This window comes from Pinus tabuliformis, chromosome J, assembly GCF_031772625.1.
Source record: "Pinus tabuliformis cultivar Carrire ecotype Pingquan chromosome J, CPIR1, whole genome shotgun sequence".
Lineage (NCBI taxonomy): Eukaryota > Viridiplantae > Streptophyta > Pinopsida > Pinales > Pinaceae > Pinus > Pinus tabuliformis.
The window spans coordinates 1,450,063,642-1,450,084,827 of record NC_142295.1 but is presented as its reverse complement, the minus strand read 5'-3'; positions in this window follow the sequence as shown (position 1 = coordinate 1,450,084,827).

The following is a 21,186-nucleotide window of genomic DNA, read 5'->3' as shown; positions in this document are numbered from 1 at the left end:
TGTCGCATCGAGTCAATAGGCCTATAAAATAGATCAATCATCATCTGTGAACATGTTTTCATCATCCCTACACAACACCATAAGCATGAACTTTCCAAATAATTGAGTTTTTGGGTCTAACTGCCAAAAATCAGAGCTTTTAAGCCCCAACACACCCTGCCCCTTCAGAGACCCACATTTAGTGTTGGTTTCTCCCTTCTACACCAGTGCTAATTAGCAGCATCTTTCTCCTTGTTGGGGGTGCGCTGATTCTATAAATTCGGGAAAATTAAAAATATTTATGAAGCTTCCTCATCCAGAAGCTTTGTGGGGTTGTTTTAACCATTTACCTTGAATAAGAAGCTCAAGTGCTATTTGATCCTACCTTAGAGACTTCACCTCTTATCCTGTGAGCTCATCCTCCCATCATAAGTGGATTTCAAGCTCATTATGGTAAATCCTAAACTACCATCCCTCTCCTATAAATTTACTGCCATCTACAACATCAGGGTTGCAAGACTGATCATGCCCTCATGCTACTGCCTTGAATATAAGAGAGTCATCATCTTCATGCATTAGGGTGACATTGAGGTGTTCTTTGTGACAAGGAAGGACAAGTCAACTTGGCTAGATATCTACAATATCAACTACTTTTTTTGGTTGTAAACTCTTTCCTATTTCTTTTAATACCAAGATTATCATGTTTTCATCTATGCGTTATGTTACATTTACATTCATGTATTTCAATGCCTCATTGATTCATTGAATAGAGTAATTGAATTATGCTACATAGATGTTGTGGATATTTGGATTGTTTTGGTTGTATTTGTAGGTTCTAATTATATCAATCAGAGCTATGATTGGAGCTTACAATCCATGAGGAAATTAAATCTTGTGATGGATTCCATGTAAGCCTCTTTCCCATTCTTCAATTTCTCTGAGGGAAACTCTATATTATATATATATTTATTGTTCTAGACTAGTCTACTAGGTATAGGGAAGATACTTTAGTCCACAATTGTAAATTTTGCATAACACTCCCCATTTCTTCCAAGATTTAATTTGATGCCACACACTTGCTTTCCCTATGTTTTTAGCCGAAAATTGTTTTTTATCAAAATTACAAAATGTTAGAATTTACTTTAGTAGAATTTTATTTGGAGGGAATATTACAGTCCTCCCCTCCTAAATGTTACTTATCCTCAAGAAATTGCAATTCTGGGTGTTGTAATATCCCCCACCCCCCATGTGGCATCCTCCTTAGGAAGATACTTCCATAGAACCAAAAAATTCTTGACAACTATGATCCAAAGTTTCCTCTTCCTGGTTTCTAATATTGCCTTGGGTACCAAAATCAGGTGCCCCTCATCATCCATAGGGGTCAACTCTATTGCTGGCATGAAAATTTTTCCCAAAGCATTTTTAAATCAAGAGACATGAAATACGTTGCATACCTTGCTCCTAGGTGGAAGCTCCATCTCATACACTACCTCCCCAAATCATCTGGTTACCCTGAAAGGTCCATAAAAACATGGCTTGAGCTTATTTGCATCCTTCTGCTTAAGAGTGGACTGCCTGTACAGTTGGAGTCTCAATAAGACTAAATCCCCAACCTCAAAGTGCCTCTCTACTCTTCCCCTATTTTCATATAGATTATGTTGGCTTTGGGATGTCTACAGGTTATTCTTAAGATCCCTAAAGATATATTGCCTCTCCTGTATCTAATATTTGGCTCCCGGGGCCCTGTTATCTCTAAAAGTCATGTCAGAAAAATTTAGTGCATCATAACAATACAAGGAATGAAATGGAGACATACCTACAAACATGTGATATGTGGTGCTATAACAGTACTCTCCAAGGTGCAACCACTTCACCCATGCATGCTGCTGCCCCATCACATAGTTACACATGTATTCCTCCAACCACTTGTTCACTATCTCTGTCTAACCATCCTTCTGAGGGTGATTGTTAGTGATAGGACTGAGCTCCTTCCCCAACATTCAAAACAACTCTTGCCAAAAACCTCCCACGAATATATTGTCCCTATCACTAACAATGGTCTTAGGGAGACCATGTAGCCTAAACACCTCTCAAAAAAATATCTCGGCCAGCTGTGAAGTTGAATACCGAGTAGGAATGACAAATAAGTGGGTGAATTTAGTTAGCAAGTCGATTACCACATAAATAAAATCCTTCCCCTGTGATGTTTGTAAGCCCATAATGAATTCCATCAAGATACTCTCCCATTTCCTCTCAGTAATAGGTAGTGGCTACAATAGGCTAGCCAAGTTTGTCTGCTCCCCTTTGTTTCTATGACAAGTATCACACTCCCGAACATGCCTTAGAACGTCCTACTTGAGGTCCCTCCACGTGTATCTCTCTAATGACCTTGTATTTCTTCAGGAACCCATGATGCCTTGCCAAAGGTGAATCATGTGCAACCTATGTGAAATTCTCCCTCAATTGGGAGCCTGATACCAAATAAATCATATCCTTGTAGTAGATCACCTTGTTCATCACCCTGCAGCAGTCATCCCCTGCTATGCCATCAAGGATCTCACATGCATGTCAATCCTTGGAGTACTCAACCAATAACTGCACCCTCCAATATTGAGCAATGCTCATGAGCAAGAGTGTCGTAGGCCTCCTAGATAATGCATCCGCTACACATTTTGCTTACCCTTCACATATTCTATGTGGAAGTCATAGGCCTAAATTTTACTAACCCATTTCTGATGCCTCTCCTGCAACTATTTTTTCTCTAAGAAGAACTAAAGACTTTTATGTTCAGTATTCACCTTAAACCTGTTGCTCACCAAAAAATGTCTGAATTTGGCTAGTGCATTCATAATGGCAAACATTTCCTTGTTTTAAATGGATTACAGTCTCTTGTGTTCTTGTATTTTCCGACTTTCAAAAGAAATTAGGTGTCCTCCCTACATAAGTACTACCTCAATGCCCTCTCCAAAGGCATCACACTCCAAGATGAAGGGATGAGAAAAATATGGTAAAGCTAATACTAGGAAGTTGCTCATGACCTTCTTGAGATGCTCAAAAGCCTCCTGCACCACCTCTGTCCACACAAATTCCCCTTTCTTAGTCAAATCTATAAGGGGCTCTTCGAGCTATGAAAATCCCCTCACGAATGTCCAGTAATAAGTACATATTCCCAATAATCCCCGCAACTCCATCACATTCCTGGGTGTAGGCCAATCCAAGATGGCCTTGATCTTCTCCTGGTGAACTTGGACCCTATCCTCTCTAATGACATGGCCAAGATACAAAATATCTGTCAGTCCAAATTCACACATGGACATCTTTGCATATAGTTGTTGCTCATCTAGGATTCATAACACCTCCTCCAAGTGTTGTAGATTATCCTCCCACGTCCTGCTATAGATCAGGATGTCATCAAAGAAAACCATGACATATCTGTGAATTTTCTTATGGAACTTATGGTTCATGCAAGGCTGGAAGGTATTTGGGGCATTGTTTAGCCCAAAGGGAATCATGAAGAACTCAAAATTCCCTTAGTGGCACCTAAATGTCGTCTTTGGGATATCTTTCTCCCTCACCCGAATCTAATGGTACTCGAGGTGTAAATATCTCTTAGAGAAGTAATGGGCTCCTCTAAGCTCATCCATCAACTCATATATGCAAAAAATTGGGTACTGATTCTTTAAGGTCTTCTTGTTTAGGGCACTATAGTTAATGCACATGTAGAGGGTCCCATCCTTCTTCTTAACCAACACTACAGATGAAGAAAAGGGGCTAAAACTAGGCCTAATGTGCCCCAAATACAACAAATCCCATATGGTCTGCTCAATCTCATCCCAGTAAGCCTTGAGATGTTTGTATGGCATAGTCATATGTGCACGTACACCATCTTCTAGCTCAATCATGTATTGAAACCCTTTGTTTGGTGGGTGTCCTGGAGGAATGTATCCAAAAATCGTTGGGTACCTGTCTAATATTGCCTGAATATCAAGGTGTGGCAGTCGTGGCTGAGTCCCTACCTTCAAGACTTTGAGCTCCACAACCCACTCTATATCATCATGTCATATATCTGCCTCCATCATGTGCGTTGAAAATTATCTGAGGTGGATACTGATCTGAAAATGGAATGTACTTGTTTAAGGGTGCAAGGTATCCATTTCCCATAATTGCAAATGTGAGCTATACACTCCAAGTGACCTCTAAAATTGTGAAAACTTCTTATTTCTTATACAGAGATAGACTGTAGGGGCATTCACCGGACATGTCACCTCTAAAGAGAGGATGAGTTCCAGAGGCTACCTGGCCCTCTACAGGCTCTGCCTAAAGAAATAACGAAGTAAACACTTAGAAGTCTTTGACATACACATAATTGAAGGTTGATGTCTTGCGGAATAAGACAAATAACTTTCTGCAGCTGAATAGGTGATTATGTGTGTATGCAAGTTAAGTATATTTGTTGTTTAACACTTTATATCAGTTTTTTTTAGCATATCATCTTCAACAAATAAAGACATCAAAATGATAAAGCAGTTCACCCCCTCTGGGCTACATCTGCTGGACCAAACCTCTCAAACTAGGCTTGTCCTCTTGTATTAAAAATGCTACAAAGGATAATACAGGAATATGAGTGTATCGAAAGACAGATCTGACTGCAAATACAGAATCAGAAGATAGGAATTAGCTAAACATTATCTTTCCCAAACACTAAACAGTGAAATTGTACCTTATACAGTACTTTCCCCAATTGGCCCTGGTGGCCCTTTAATCTTGCATGGAGAATTTCGAGGTGAAGATGACCTAAATTGGTTCTGAAACCCCTGCCATTAGACTCAGAAGGTCGAAAATAGCAGACATCGACTTTTGAATCACCAAAAATGGATGAACATAGCCCCCAAACAACTCAAGAACTGAAATGGCCCTGGTGGCCCTAAAAGATTCCCTGAAGCTAAACAGTGAGAAGAATGCCTCAACAAGAAAAAAGAGCTGTAGAAATGGATTCAGAATGCTGAAAACCTTCAGGAATGACCTTCGTTCCACATTCACTGGCTGCACTATTCCCAATGCAACTCCCAAACTGATTTGGCCCTAGTGGCTCCTCGAACTTCCATGAAGCAAAATCACCTGCAAATGACCTCAGATGGCTGTGAAACCTATGCCAATGGCTTTAGAAGGTTGAAGAGACCCAAAATAAAAAAACAAATCGTCCAAAAAGGGCTTTCCTAGCCAAAGTTATAGCTCATTAAAGTTTCTCTAGTCTGCCCTAGAAAAACTCCAGTTAAAATTGGCTCACTGCCAAATAACCCCGATAAATTTGGCAATTCCGCCATTTTTGGAGCGCTCCGCCAAAAAATCTGCCATCACAATTGGCAGTTAACTGTTTGTGATTAATGGCATGTGACCAAAAATTCGGGCGGTGTGTTTGCATGGGATTACGTGCCATGACCTTCGGGTTAACTACCCATTAAGTGTTGATTAGCCCGCTTTAAACTGAAATGTGACCACGTATAACATAAACGTTAACTATTTACCCCGACGGTTGAGGAGTTTGGCACCTAGTCGATGGTGTGAGGTCACGTGTATAGGGATCTAGCCCTTAGGGGCTTGCCCACTTTGGTTTCTGCCCAAAGCAAATTTGCAATGCAACTTTAATATGTGTAGTTCACAGGACAAGTCCTCCTACGGTGGCATGTTGGTAAGGTGCGGCGTTTGGAGACATGAGGTCTTAGGTTCAAACCACAGAACCGACCCATTATTTCGGAATTGCGCCCACATAATGTTGATGTCGCCCTGGGCCACGTGGCAGCCTTCCATTCACTGCTCGAAAAAGAATATTCTCTGGAATATTCTGGGAATATTCTATTTTTTTTTTTTTTTTGAAAAAATTCAAAATTTCAATGTTATTGGGCAATTTTTCTTTTTGGCATAACTTCCTCATACGGAGACCGTTTTTCGAACCGTTTATAGCGCCAGAATAAAAAAGACGAGCTCTATCCGGTAGTTTAGATTCAAACCAATTCTGAAAACTTTCATTTTTGACCATTTTACGACAATTGGTCCTGAGCTCCTGATCACACCTCCCAAATGAGAAGGCTTTTGGTCCCCAAAAGCTTACTGAATATCTAAACTGAGCTGTACAACACTTGAGAGAACACAAATATCCTTTTCGTTCAGCTAAATAAGCATACTGATGCCAAAATGTCCTGCCTTATCAACTGTCACGATGCCCATCCATGGCACTTCCGCTCTAGAAGAAGAGCTGCCTCCCGAATGAGAAGGCTTTTACAAAGATGAAACACTTCATAATTTCTCCTCTTTACAATCTTGGAGATCAAATTAACTTTTTCCAAGTCAATATTACATTACATGCATGGTTAAAAACAAAGTAATCAACCCTTCAAGTTAATCACACATACATGTTTAAAATACAAGAAAATCATCATGATCCCTTTGCTCATGCATGCAGTTTATCCTTCAACTTTCTCTTAAGTACAATCATAAGTACAATATCCTCGATCACATGTACATGTACCTTCAAAGCTGAAATGAATATAACTTTCACTGCGATAAAGTGAGTCTCATACTCAACTTTCCAATCCTGCAACTTGCATTCCCTTAACAAAGAAAATGCATTCAATCAAAATACATGCAACTTTAATTGGATAAGAATTCTAACCATTTCTTACCAATCCATTTCAAAGGAACTTCCTTTAACTGCACATCAATATCAACATGTGTATCATCCTAACACATATCAATGATGGAAACTTCCTTCCCATTCTTTCCATACTCTTTCTCCAATTTCTTCAACTTTCATGGAAGCATTGTTGGATTCAGAGTCCAACACCTTTCAATAGTATGTCCATGCTTATGGTAATAAGTGCAACACATGTTCATCTTCTTGATAGCATGATTTTCATTGTTCAATGGAACTTTGGCTTCTTGCCTCCTTTCCTTCAAAAGTTTCCTGTATGTTGCCATTATTTTCCGACATCTAGAAACATTATGGTTAACCAAACCATAAAAAGAACATGCAATTCTTTTCCAATGCTTATGTGGAAATTTACCATGCTTTACATGATCAAAGGAAATATGATAGAAATCAGATTTATACCTTTCTCTTTCACCTTCATTACCTTCATGAGGAGGTGAATCAAATGAAGAAGAAGCTCCTTTTGGAACACCATCAATTCCTTCAATGGTTTTAGAGCTTTCACAATTCTCTTGTTCAAGTGCATTCTTATGCACACCTTCTTCTTGCAAGGTATGTTTCAAACTATTGCATTCCTCAAGGATACAACCTTTACAACCTTGAGATAGAGAACCTGAAATGAAACTCCTTCTAGGAACTGTTTCAATTGCCTTCATGGCTACTTTGGGACTTTCTCCATAAGATTGTCCATAGCCAAGACCCAAATACTTAGGCCTTACCTCAACCATTATTGGCTCAACTATACCCTGTGCATGTTTGCCCAATCCTTTTCCTTCATATCCCATTTTCGACATCAACTTGGACCATATGCCTCTGGTATGTTTCTCAAAAGAACCAACATAAACATTCTTATAAGAATTTGAAGACAAACTAGAATTGTTTACATCTTCTTCAAGCTGATACTTGGCTAAGGCTTCTTTGACAACAAGGAGTTGTGTCTCCAACTCATGCATCCTTTCCAGATTCATGTTTTCAATACGAAGTTGGCCTTCCATTTCCTGCAATTGTTCAGAAAGCAACTGCTTCTCTTCCCTCATGGAATTCAATTGCTCTTGAAGTCTAGAGCTCTTTCTTTCATCCTCATACATTTCTCTCACCATATTCATCATGATGAAAAATTCTTGCTTCAAGCCTTCATCAAAAAATCTTGTGAAGGAGGATGATTTTGAGAACTCACTTATGGCAGTTGTCATTATAAAAATGAACAAAAGAGCTTTAGCAAAATTCAGAATCTATTAACAAATTCTTGAATCAAATGATTGCAAAGTCAAACTCTTATTCCAACAACCTGTTTTGCATCAAACTTCTTGTGCTTCACGGATTGTCTTGAGGTCCTTGGGGTAAGGAAAATATTTGCTATTCCTTTTTGTCTTCTCCAAGACTTAGCTATTCAGTAGCTATCCCCAAACTTCTACAAACTCAAACAACAAGCAGTTTGCAGAATAATAAAGCAGTCAATCTTCAACACTGCTTAAGACACCTTTCAAGCTACACAATCAAGCTAGTGATGTCAGTCAAGCAAACCTAGTGCTCTGATACCATCTGATCTGAAAATGGAATGTACTTGTTTAAGGGTGCAAGGTATCCATTTCCCATAATTTTAAATGTGAGCTATACACTCCAAGTGACCTCTGAAAATGTGAAAACTTCTTATTTCTTATATAGAGATAGACTATAGGGGCATTCACCGGACATGTCACCTCTAAAGAGAGGATGCGTTTCAGAGGCTACCTGGCCCTCTACAAGCTCTGCCTAAAGAAATAACGAAGTAAACACTTAGAAGTCTTTGACATACACATACTTGAAGGTTGATGTCTTGCGGAATAAGACAAATAACTTTCTGCAGCTGAATAGGTGATTATGTGTGTATGAAAGTTATGTATATTTGTTGTTTAACACTTAATATCAGTTTTGTTTAGCATATCATCTTTAGCAAATAAAGACATCAAAAAGATAAAGCAGTTCACCCCCTCTGGGCTACATCTGTTGGACCAAACCTCTCAAACTAGGCTTGTCCTCTTGTATTAAAAATGCTACAAAGGCTAATACAAGAATATGAGTGTATCAAAAGACAGATCTGACTGTAAATATAGAATCAGAAGATAGGAATTAGCTAAACATGCTCTTTCCCAAACACTAAATAGTGAAATTGTACCTTATACAGTGCTTTCCCCAATTGGCCCTGGTGGCCCTTTAATCTTGCATGGAGAATTTCGAGGTGAAGATGACCTCAATTGGTTCTGAAACCCCTACCATTAGACTTAGAAGGTCGAAAATAGTAGACATCGGCTTTTGAATCACCAAAAATGGATGAACATAGCCCCCAAACAACTCAAGCACTGAAATGGCCCTATCGGCCCTAAAAGCTTCCCTGAAGCTAAACAGTGAGAAGAATGCCTCAAGAGGAAAAACGAGTTGTAGAAATGAATTCAGAATGCTGAAAACCTTCAGGAATGATCTTCGTTCCACATTCATTGGCTGCAAAATTCCCAATGCAACTCCCAAACTGATTTGGCCCTACTGGCTCCTAGAACTTCCACGAAGCAAAATCAATTGCAAACGACCTCAAATGACTGTGAAACCTATGCCAATGGATTCAGAAGGTCAAAGAGGCCCAAAATAAAAAAAAAAAATCGTCCAAAAAGGACTTTCCTAGCCAAAGTTATGGCTCATTAAAGTTTCTCTAGTCTGCCCTAGAAAAACTCCAGTTAAAACTGGCTCACTGCCAAATAACCCCGCTAAATTTGGCAATTCCGCCATTTTTTGAGCGCTCCACCAAAAACTCCGCCATCACAATTGGCAGTTAATTGTTTGTGATTAATGGCATGTGACCAAAAATTCGGGCGGTGTGTTTGCATGGGATTACGTGCCATGACCTTCGGGTTAACTACCCGTTAAGTGTTGATTAGCCCGCTTTAAACTGAAATGTGACCACGTATAACATAAACGTTAACTATTTACCCCGGCGGTTGAGGAGTTTGGCACCTGGTCGATGGCGTGAGGTCATGTGTATAGGGAGCTGGCCCTTAGGGGCTTGCCCGCTTTGGTTTCTGCCCAAACCAAATTTGCAATGCAACTTTAATATGTGCAGTTCACAGGACAAGTCCTCCTATGGTGGCGTGTTGGTAAGGCGCGACATTTAGAGACATGAGGTCTTAGGTTCAAACCACGGAACCGATCCATTATTTTGGAATTGCACCAACATAATGCTGATGTCGCCCTGGGCCACGTGGCAGCCTTCCATTCTCTGCCTGAAAAAGAATATTCTATGGAATATTCTATTTTAATTTTTTTTTGAAAAAATTCAAAATTTCAATGTTATTGGGCAATTTTTCTTTTTGGCATAACTTCCTCATACGGAGACCGTTTTTCGAACCATTTGCAGCATCAGAATCAGGAAGACGAGCTCTATCTGGTCGTTTAGATTCAAACCAATTCCGAGCACTTTCATTTTTGACCATTTTACGACACTTGGTCCTGAGCTCCTGATAAGATACAAATGCATACCGCTTAATACCACTAGCTTCCCATCTAATCCTATGAACTCCATATCCAACCTCCTTCAGTCTATGGTGACACGTCTAAAGGACTAGATCTATTGAACACCCATCACCACATTGGTTTCTGGAACATAAACTATAAAGAAGTGATTGGTCACTGAGTAGTTCCCAATAGTCATAGTCATGCTAGGGATGTATCTCATATACTTCATGGTCCTATATCTAGGCACTGGGATTGAAAATCCCTCAAAGGCCTCAGTGTGTATCCCTCTCTGCTCCACCATCTGGCCATCATTGAAATTGTGTGTAGCCCCAATGTCCACCAACACCGATACACATTGTCCTTGCACCGTGCCTCTAATCCTCAATGTATGGTACTTCAACATTCCCTGAAGTGAAGAAATAACTCCCCCTGTGGGCAAGAAAGGGCCTCCATTAGGAGGGGGAGGTGGACCTCCTCCTCCAATAGTTAGTGGTTCACTATCACCTCCCTCTACCTCTTTCTCTACATCACCCTCCAACTCACTATCTAAGAACACCTCTATGTAATTTGCATTTCCTTTGGCACAGTTGTGCCTTGGTTCTTATGGTTCCTGACATGTTAAACACAACTTACTCCTCTGGAGGTATCTTCTCGTGTCATCGTCCAACTACCCACACCCTGAAACCTCCCTCTATGGTAGGAGTCCGGTGTCTCTACCTCTCGATGGAAAGGTGGGTCTCGTGGGTACCAGTTCTTTAGCCTTGGGGATTGCACCCCGCAAGTCTTGTGTTATGCTCACTATATATTGGAGCATAGTAGGTTTGTTCAATCTCACTAGCCCATGCAAGGGCTCAAGTAAGCCCTCCACAAATAGGACAAATCTCTTGGCCTCTGACAAATATGGTGCCATGAATAACACCCTCAAGAATTCTGCTATGTACTACTCGGCGCTGCCTGTCTGCTTGAGATGGATCAACTCTCTAAACTTTGCCTCAGGGTCTCTGAGGTCAAAAAGCTTCAACACCCTCCTAATGAAGTCCTCATTAGAGGTTTTACCATCATGCCTTAACGTAGATAACCCATGGTACCACCAGTCATGAGCTTCTCCCTCTAAGTGCAAAGTAGCTACCTGTTGATGCCTTGAAAATCGCTGCAACAACAATGGGGGATAAGCACCCGGTCCGGACCTTAAAGCAGCTCCTTTTCCGTTTAAATTAGTGGCTCCGAAAGGTTTAACTAGGTCCAGTTACCTTTTCCCTATTGCTATTGGTTTATGATGTATTTTTAACTACTAATAGACAGGGATATCAGATCACTTCATCTTGCTGATCAGGCAAGAGAATGACCCTTAAGCTGATTTGGGTTCAGCTAAGCCACAACTAAAATTTTGCCTCTTTCGAGAAGAGGACTTAAAAGAATGTAGAAATGAATCTAAATGCAAACTTATTCTATAATGCAAACAAAAGAAACTAATCTTAATCCTATCTTAATTAGGCAGATATAGATCTAACCCAACCAAGAGCAAGATATTTAAAATATTGGGATTTAAACATGTCTTGTTTATAATGAATATCAAGTTAATGAAGTAGTTCAATTAACTGATATTATGGATACCAAAACACATCCTATTGAGACCTATTAACTGAAATAATCAATCAACAACACTCAGGAAGTAGTTCACAAAAATGATATTGATTATCAAATCAGTAAATCCAATAATTAAACAATAATATGTGGAAATAGTTCACAACACATTACCATTCAATAAATTAGTTTTATAAGGTAGATTTCTGAGTAAATAGTTACTCAGAAATTAGAAATTAATTCATAAGAACAGAGATACATAACAACAACATTGAGACAAATTACCCATATTGACAAAGGTGCACAAACATGAATAAAATGACACATTCCTGTTACTATAAAAATGAAACTGATATTTGAAACAGTAGTATTAAAAATACTAATTTATTGCATCAATTTCTTTGACCTTGGTCTCTAACAGCGTTTTACATTGCTTGAACTTCTATTTTCAAAGCTAAAGCCACAATAGTGCAAACTTTGCCCTTCATGAATAATTCAAGATACAAAGGGAAAATCCTCAATAATCCCCAGATCTGAGATTTTCTCTCCTCCCTCCTACAACTCTAAATTCCTATTACAGTAGTGTTTTTAGAAGTCTAAAATTGCAGAGGAGAGAAGCCCTTTATTACACTCTGAAATTTGTTATTTATAATATTTTCTAATGAATTCTTGAGAGGAAAGTTTGTTGAAGAAAAATCTGCCTAATTACTTTTATTTGTTCAAAATTCCAATCTTTAATTTCTAGAGTATTCTCATTGATTTAAATCTTTTTCTCGATAGCTCTTCTATTGTTTTCTTGTAAGAAGAAATCAAAATAAATTAAAATGCAACAATAAAATCAAAATGTCATTGCTGACATTTAAAACAAATTCAATTAAATACAATTAAACAAATAATTGAAAATAAAATATAAGCTCTCTATTGACGTCTATGATGGTTTAATTGGCCAAGGATATTATTAATGAATGGATATGCAATTAGAAGAGGCTTGTACAAATGAAAATGCAGAAAATAACTCAGAAAATTGATTTTGTTTTAGAAATTCGGAGCTTGATCTTCTACCTGATTTTCAACTTAATAAATGACCAAATCTATTAGTGAAACCTCCTCAGAAATGTTCTCGATTTTATCTTTCCAATGAGCTGTCATGGGCCTCATTTGGCCAAGTAAAACTCAATCTATGAGTTTCCAAAGTAGATGAGTTAATTCTGGCACGATTCTGGAATTTCTGTTGCTGAGCTAAAAATCAGAATTTTTAATTAAAAATCTAATCCTAAATTAAACTCTAATTACCTAATAATTAATTCTATTTTATTATTAACTAAACTAATTATTTAATAAAGTGTGATTAATCTAACTAACTAATATAATTAACAAATTAATCTAATTAATAATAATTAAATTTTAATTTAATTAATTTAATTAAATTTTATATATTAATTAATTTAAAGTTTATTATTTAAATATTTATTTTAATATTAATTAAACTAACCTCCATTCTCATTTCATAACTATCCTCCATTACTTCCTAAACTCACGTATGAAACTTAAAAACAAAACAAAAAAACTTAAGTTAATGGCTGTTGTCCTTTTGTTTATCGGTAATCGGCATCGGGGAGGTGTCGGGGTTTAAACTTTGGCACATTCGAGAGCTCTGATCTGATCTCCTGATCGAGTAGTAAAAAATTATTTTAATATTAAACTAAATGAACTTGCCATATACGTGTAAGTTTTGAAATGCCTCCATGCCTTTTCATGATCGGGAAATGGGCAATCAGGAGAATGGATGTATCGGGGGTTTGTTAAACTTGTGATATATGAAAACTCTGATGGGATTAGATCTGATCTCTCGATGTGATTTAAATTTTTTTTATTTTTTATTGTTTTATTTTTATTTTATATTATTTTGTTTTAGTTTTATTTTAATGAAGTTTAGTTTATAAATTACAACCACTTTAATAAAAATAAAAATTAAACTACAACCATTTTGAAATTTTGGGCTTTCGAGATTAGTAATCAATTTGAAATATTGGAGTAAATTACTAAAATCCCGTTGCTTCATAATTTGGATGTATAAGTAAAAAATGAAAAAATGCTAGTAAAAATTCACTAGGGGTTAATATTTGAAATAAATGCATTATTGAACTAATTTATTTACAAAATACAATATTGTACATTTCATGCATTTTTAACTCAGGCTAGATAAATGATGAGACTTCAAAGGAGTGTCATTTACGAACCAGTTGACCAAATGAGGCGAAACAAGCGTCAATGAGAAGTTTATAAAAAATCGATTTTAACAATGCAATCAAAACAAGAATCCAAAGAAAATGAAAAATTAACAAACACGTAGGTTACTCAATTAAATAATAATCCTAAAAGGTGTTTAGCGAAAATTTCTATAGAAAGGATCCCCATTATTTGAAGTGAACAAATCATAATGCGGGGTTGTGTTTTTACCACAAAAATGGCGACATACGGGAGAAAAAATAGTTATCTCTTTTTAATATGAATGAGGTTTTCCCAAAATTCAAGTAAAAATAATTAAAGAAGAGAAAATTATTTTTTTTGGAATGCTTGACTAGGTTCATTAATCTGAATAAAAACAAGAATCATCTAACTATAATTTTTCTTAAAATTCCTAATAAATTAGAATATTTCAAAACTCTATATCAGCCTTTGATTAGTTGTAAAGACAAAGCAAGAGTCACTTTACAACTTAGCTTTTAAAATATACTCATTTGTCACAGGTAGAGCCACTGTTGCCAGCAAACATCTATAGTCTCGACAGGGTTACCAATTAATCATCAATGGTTCAGAATCCCATCTCTTTAAGAATTATTGACTTAGAGATAAATCCATTTATATATGTTTATTTTTTTATTTTTATTTTTTAGTTCCTAAAAGTCATTGTCCTGGTTTGGTAGCTAGATAATTGACAATGCCATTCACTGGCTATAATTAGACAGAACAAGCTCACTCGTGATGAGACCCCTTGTCTTATAATTATTTGCAATCATAAGCCATTACCTTGGTTTGTTTAGCAGTGTTGGTAATATCAGCCTATTTTTCTCCTATGATCATGGTAAGCATACTCATGATGAGACCTCTTATCTTTTAAGTTTAAATATATCTCTGGATCACACTCTAGAAAAATAAGACTTTCGGGAACAGGGAGAATCATTAACTCTTTAAGAGTTAAGAATGACAATTTCAGAGTTAAAGGTGCTTTGCTGTAAAGTGTCTTTACTTGGTTAAAAATAACTTTTCTTGACTGATAATAGAACTTCGAAAGATCCTAATAAAATTTTGAAATCTCAAAATAATTACAATTTTGATAAAAAGGAATTTTTTCAGATTTTATGATACTTTGTCAACTTCTCTAAATTGGTAATCTCTTCCTTAAGTATGTCTACCTTTATAATAAGAAAATCAAACTTTACTAAGAGATTTAAGAAAAAGCTAATAGGTGACTATTAACAATTTTCCTCCATGTATGCTGACCATTGTTAGGTAACAAGAAATCTTTCCATATAAATCATGGCAAAGTCACTAAAATCAAATTGAAAACCAAAGGAAAATAATTCTTATGCTAAAGTGAGAAAAGAAATCAACAAACAAAAATGAAGAAATTGAAAAGTGAAAGGAAAATCTAAGTTTTGAAATACAAACTCTAACAAGAATGGTTATACCATTGTCTCAACAATATGAAGAAAAAGAAAATAATCGCGTAAACATTTCTTCTTATGTCGAGATTTAGAAAAATCATACCTTGTAAGGTTGTAAGTGTTTTAGGCTTTTAGATAGCAGTGACAATAAAATTCAGCCACAATGAAAACTTTCTGTCTGATATGAATCTTCTTGTTTCAAAACATCCTCTTAATCATTTTCTAATAAAAGGAATGCTTAAAGAAACAAGTTAAAGGTTCCGAAACTTCCTGGTGTAGTGTTTTAATGAGGATTATCGCTGCTTCTTGAAATAAAGCAAAGAGAAGAGCATAAGACTTTGAAAATATGATCCGGCAGAGGATTGAAAGCTTCAAATGGAGAACTGCAAAACATATTTTTATATCAGCCTACTTTAAAAACAAAAATGAAACTAAAGTAATGACACGGAAGTTAATGAAAGTGGGTACATGAATCTTACCATTGGATAATTGCTTTTGATCTTACTTGAAAGGTATCAGTTTCTCCAAACTAGCTGACTTCTTATTTTAATTAACATTAAAAACATGAAGAAGTCAAACTAACCAAAATCCTATAACCCAAAATCATTATTTATTTTATTTACACTAAAGCAAGCAGTAAAATGTAAAAATGGAATGCTTAGTGCTCAAGGGAATTGAAATTAAAACAAATGCATCAGAAATGAGAATGAGAATTTGCAGTAATGACTGTTTTTCAAAATATTATAAGTTTAATATAAATTCCATGATTTTATAAATTGTCCAGAATCAAGACCAAATCCAAGATAATAAAATTTAAATATGAAGATAGAGAGGTCTTGAATTCCATTTTTAATTATGGAATTATATATTTAAAACTGAAATATATGAGAAATCAAAATGATTTAAATATGCTGCAAATTGGTCATTAACTGCTTTCTTACCATAGTGGTTACCCAAGCTTGCTTTTAAAATAACATATCGCTGTATCGGATGATTCACATAACATGTTTCTTCACCATGCTTCAAGTTTAATTTGCAAGACTTCACCTTTTTTGCTATGCTATATATTGATTAAATGTCAATGGATTAGAGGCATGCATTGGAAGCTATCACATCGAGGTTGCAATGGCAAATTGCCGATATGAAAACATGCGATGAGAAGATGTGCTATGAGATGGAGCGATCGCATCATTAAAGAAATATTATATTGAGGATCAGGGATTATTTACATTGTGCTTCCCACATCGCACAACGCGCATCGCAGATTCAGAATTGTGATGTGAGCATAAATAAAAATGCGATGAAGCGATTGCGATATCGGCGATTTGGAATATTAGAGCATAATCATGTTGGAAATGTCAATATCGACAATGCAATGGATGACATAGCTAATCGGCGATCAGAAAACTTTAAGTACTGAATGAAACACAATATGATTCTTGCGATGAATGACATGGTTAATCGGTGATTGACAATTTTAAGTGCATGATGTAAAACTTCTTGATATGCCGGTATGCGATGAAGAGTGGACTCGATAAATTTATGATGAGATTTTAATAACATATCAGATTCGAGGCATTAGCCCTTTAAAATTATGTCCCTACTTTTATTGCGATTGAGTGGACGCGATATTTTATAAACTTGTTTGGAATTTCATATCGGGTCCGGAATTATGTGGTCATCACAATATCGGTAAAGTCGTTTATCGGAGATTGCCGATTCATGATAATGGAAGTATATTCAACTGCAAACCTCCAATATGCGAAATGTGATATGACATATGAGCAAGGTAATACATCGGAGATCTTTTATGAACAATTTGTTATCAAAAATGCTAAAAGCTACTTCCGATGAAATATTTCACTACAAATGGTTGTGAAGTGGATGATGTGATATCAGAATGAAATGATTGACGAAGATGAGCGGGATGGTAGTATTGCGAATATGTATTCACCGTAGTATCAGCAATATGAAAACCAAATTGAAATGATGAATGAAAGAAAAATTAAAAATGCTCAAATTCTAATGCATCACAAATAAAATTTCCCTGAACCTATTGCAAATTTGAAATGGGTTTGCTGCTTACTTCAAGTTTTGAAAACAAATGAAAGCCTGCAAATAAAACAGAACAAAAATAAAAAATAAACTAAGGAAAAGAGAAACTAATAATATATGAGAATGAACTTGTAAATGCGTACCTGGAAGGAAATTGTCTGCAGATTTTACCTCACGAATCTTCAAATCCTTCTTTGGATTTATCAAAATTCTGACTTCATTCAACATTATCTCATTATTTATTCTAAATCGGAGTGAGCAATCAGCCTAAATAAAATCTGTTTATTTATGTTCAGGAAATATAAAATTTACCAGAAATAAATATGAAAATAGTCTTCCCTTTTGAATTGAAACAACAATTTATTACTTCTGCTTATTTTGAATAACTTGAGAAGAATCTGTATTGTTATAGTGACTGTTCAATAATGCCTTTAGTAAATGAATATGATGCGTATTGCAACATTAAATAATAAACTAAAGATCCAAATGGGATGAAGCCACTAGTCGTTGAGAATATCAACACAGATTTAAATGTGTGCCAGGTGCATACTTAATTAAATTCTGTCAATACATTATTCAAAAATGGGCAGAGATGTATTCATGGGTAGAGGTATCGCTGCGATAGATTTTGATTTAAAAATGGGAAGGAAGAATTAGAAATTTTCTGATGAGAGGTAAATATTTCCTTGAACATGTATATGATATGAGAAGGGCTGATTGCTTCCTTTATTTTTAATCTGCAGAACTATTAAAAATAAATTAACTATATTAATTCTACTCCTATTCTAACCATATACATGAAAATGACTAGGTATAGTCATATTTCCAATGTAACCATTTTCTGATTTTAATTCCTGCATGTATGTATAGTTCAACCATTAGTAATAAAAATATAAATTTAACTAAACTAAGGAAAATAAATCTGAAATCAGAATGTATAGTTATTGTTAGCAACTTAATTAAAATTTCTCTCTTGAAATTCTCTTTCTAATTGAATACCAATTGGATCATAGAAATCTGTATGGATTTCTATTAAGGATTGGGAAATGTTCAAAAGAAGAGATAATAGGCTAGATTGTGAAGATGAGCTTTTAAATTCAAAGGCCTAGAAAAGATTGTTAGTGTTATGTACAAATGTTAAATTATTAACAATTTTCCTTGAAGGAAAACTTTCTACATATTTTTCAAATGAGTCAATGAAAAATGATTGGAAATCTGTTAAATACAATTGAAAATTATTAATTCAATTAGATTGCTGGCCAGATTGTAAAAATATATTTTCTGGTTGACATTGTCTTTGAAAAAATAGAAGCTTTTGATAAGAAATGAACATCAATTGACATTGACATGTTAACAGCTTTTGATGCTCATGGTTATAACATGAAACTTCAATTTCCCAATAAGGCAATTCATCAATTGAGTGTTTGATAATAAAGTGCTCAATATGGTAGCATAAAGTATCAAAAATATGAAAAATAAAATTAGAAATAAAATCTGATTTTAAACAAAAGAAATGATGAAACAAAAATAAAATGAAATCACTATTGTTACAACTAATGTTACAACACAATTGGGATCGTTTTGAAATAATTTCTTTTTTCACAAGGATTGGCCAGAATTATAGAATTTGAGTAATTTCGAATTCCAACTTGTGAATTCGAAAACGAATTATGATTATGAGTAGGAATGAGAGTTTGATTATGAAATGAATCATAAATAGGAATGTTCTCTCGAATAGTGAAATCATGAAGATAATTTTCTGCTCTAAAGTGAGGATTGGTTGGGATAATCTCTAAATTGAAACGTTCATCATTCTTAGATGTTATCTGAATTTTATCATGAGGATAATCTTGAGAATAATATAAATAAACGTCCTCAATGTCAGAGTAATTATCATAAATGACTTCAGAAGATTCTCTAGAATTCCCTTCAATTTCATCCAATATATCAAAACAAGGAGGAATAAAAATTTCATGTTCATTAATGGCAAAAGAATGATCAATTATTGTTTCTCTATCTTGATAAAAATTAATTGGTATGTCATTTAAATCACCTTTTTAATTTCTGAAATATCATTAATACCAAGAGGGGGAAAATTACCATCATTAAAAATATCAAGATAAAGGGAAAAATGTGAACCTGAAACAATGTATTTAAAAATGTCTCTGTTTGAGAACTCTTGTGCGTTATGCTGATTGTAAATTTCAGATTCTAAATCATTCCTTTGTATGCTCATGCTTTCTTAAAGAAGGCTGTTTTGCTACTGTGATTTCGGCATTTGCTCATCATGGAGAAATTCAGAAATTTGTACAGCAGTTTGCATTTTATTTACTTTGACTGTTGCTTGTAATTGATGATTCACAATCTGATTTTCTGAATTCACTGCAGAGTAGCTTTCAGATTTCAAGGCGGCTCTTTCTTCAAATTGCTGCTGTTGTTTTTTTGCATTTGAATGGAAATATTTTCCAAGCTTTGTGAAATCACTTCATCACAATTTATTTGGACATCCATATTGGAATTCTCATTTATATTAGAAGGGGTTGGAACAAAGCTTGAATTAATTTCATATGGATTGGGAATGGGTGGAAGAGAACAAATATATGCAAACCAATTTAATGATTCTTCTTCCGTAGGTTTATCTTCGACTTTAAATCTTAAGCAATTCAAATGAAATCGAATATTAAAATCTTTAACGGACTCATTTTCAAATCTTCTTAGATATTCAATTTCATCACATACCTGTTCATAATCGTAACCGTCAAATTTAGAAATGAAAATTGTAACAAATTGATACCAGCTGTGGATTGAGGCAACTGGAAGAATTCTACACCAGTTTCTGGCTTTTGCCGCAAATGTGAGAGTAAAAATTATGCATAAAATGCCTTCATCAATTCTTTGAAAATCATAATTTGAAACGTTTTGAATAAATTGAAAGACATAATTAAAAGCAAAAGAATTTTTCTTACCATTAAACTTTGTCTGAGATAAGAGTCTTACCATTTCGGGTGGAGTATTGGAAGATGCACGTCCATGGATACAACTCCAAATTGGAAGCTTAAGAGGAGCCATCATGATTTAAATAAAATGTTAAAATTGAAAAGACTTCAATTGACGAAAAGTATCAGACCCTCCTTCTAGCACCAAAAATGTTGATGCCTCAAAAATTGCTACAACAACAATTGGGGATAACCACCCGGTCCGGACCTTAAAGCAGCTCATTTTTTGTTTGAATTAATGGCTCCAACTGGTTTAACTAGGTCCAGTTACTTTTTCCCTATTGCTATTGGTTTATGATGTATTTTTAACTACCAATAGACAGGGATATCAGATCACTTCATCTTGCTGATCAGGAAAGAGAATGACCCTTAAGTTGATTTGGGTTCAGCTAAGCCACAACTAAAATTTTGCCTCTTTCGAGAAGGGGACTTAAAAGAATGTAGAAATTAATCTAAATGCAAACTTATTCTATAATGAAAGCAAAATAAACTAATCTTAATCCTATCTTAATTAGGCAGATATAGATCTAACCCAACCAAGAGTAAGATATTTAAAATATTGGGATTTAAACATGTCTTGTTTATAATGAATATTAAGTTAATGAAGTAGTTCAATTAACTGACATTATAGATACCAAAACACATCCTATTGAGACCTATTAACTGAAATAATCAATCAACAACACTCAAGAAGTAGTTCACAAAAATGATATTG